Consider the following 1,630-nt stretch of genomic DNA (forward strand, 5'->3'; position numbering starts at 1 on the left):
AAAAAAAAAAAAAAAAAAAAAAAATTTCAAAAGTCCAATACTTTTGGCTATGACTGTGTCCTAAGAAAATACTTATATATGGAATCATATTTAAAAGATGGAATACTTGCTATCTAATGGAATTTTGATAGGAATTAATTTTATAAATCAAAGATTTGTTTTATGTGTCCTCTATGTACACAACTCTGTGCCAGGTGCTAGCAGGTGTGTTTAAAGGTGAGGAAGGGACATGGTCCTACCCTTAGAGTAATTATAGGAACAAGAGAGAGTAAGAAAATGACTTGATACTGACCCTGCTCTATATACATCCCAATGAAAACTTTTGATCCCATATACATTATAATAGGGCTTTAAAAAAATTACATAACTGCTTTTTTGTATAGTGATAGCTCATACAATCTAAAAATAACATTTCAAGAATGAAATCACAGTTAAGACAGCCCATAATCAGTTTACTGTCAACATCAGTTTTAGGTAATGAAAGGGTTGATGTTGGCCGAGTGTGGTGGCTCACGCCTGTAATCCAAGCACTTTGGAGGCCAAGGCGGGCGGATCACCTGAGGTTGGGAGCTCAAGACCAGCCTGACCAACATGGTGAAACCCATCTTAAAAAAAGAAAAAAGAAAAAAAGAAAGGGTTGATGTTTAGTATCAAGGATAGCCTATCAAGAATGCATCAGGCGCAAGAATAGAAGAGTAACACAGAACCACCACAGGAAAACAGAAGCTTTTACAGAGAGCTTTTTTAACAAAAGGCTTACGCCCGATTTTATCAGATGTAAGCCAGCATTACTTTAAAGGTGTTGTTTTTTCATATACTACTAAGAGAAATGTTAGCAAGCCTTCATCCTGATATCAGGGATATTAACTAAAAAATTAAAATCAATAAGTATGGTTGAAGAAAAAACACTGAACAACTTCAAAGTTGGATTTAAGAAAAAAAAAAGAAGAAATCACAAGGAATATAATAGTGGCAAGAAAATCTTGTTTCCCTGATTTTCATTTCAATCCTTTGGGGCTAGCTAGCCAATTCTGGATTTCAAATTCCAACTTTTCACACCCACCCTCCTGCCCCCCCCCCCAAAAATCTTTATCACTGTTGCCTAGAACTAGCTAATGTAAACATATTTATCTTTTAATTACTTAAATTGTGCCCTGATTAGAGTTTTGTACTTATAACTTACATATATTTGATAATAAATTGAAATTTTAAAAAATTCTTATTACATTAAAATAGTTTTCCCACAGGACCCAAATTTTCATTGGAATATTAGAAGGGTTTTATTTTTATGCAGTTTACCAACACATATGCCTTAACTTTCTGGAGAGACTTTTCTTCACAGTCTAAACATATCAGAGTCTAGGGAATGGTCTGATAGCTTTATTCATCAGTTCATCAAATATTTACTGACATCTGTGTTAGCACTTTGTTTGGCCTGATACTCTAAAAGCCTCAGAAAATTGCCTGAAAGATAAAACACTAGCATATTCTCCCCCATTTTTGGGTAAACTTAATTTAAAGTAAATATTAACAAAATAAAGTAGATATGTATAATGGTGATTTGATAGCTTTGGAGATTTACTCTAGTTTCATTTTTAAAATGTGTGTGTGTGTATGTATTTTTGTTTCT

At 33.3% G+C, this 1,630-nt stretch overlaps 1 protein-coding gene across 14 annotated transcripts in view; it reads left to right on the forward strand.

Annotated features, from left to right (window-relative positions):
• Positions 1-1,630, forward strand: part of MARK3 (microtubule affinity regulating kinase 3) — a 118,952-nt gene that overhangs the window by 66,657 nt on the left and 50,665 nt on the right. The window lies entirely within an intron of this gene.

This window comes from Cebus imitator, unplaced genomic scaffold, assembly GCF_001604975.1.
Source record: "Cebus imitator isolate Cc_AM_T3 unplaced genomic scaffold, Cebus_imitator-1.0 Scaffold338, whole genome shotgun sequence".
Classification (NCBI taxonomy): Eukaryota; Metazoa; Chordata; class Mammalia; order Primates; family Cebidae; genus Cebus; species Cebus imitator.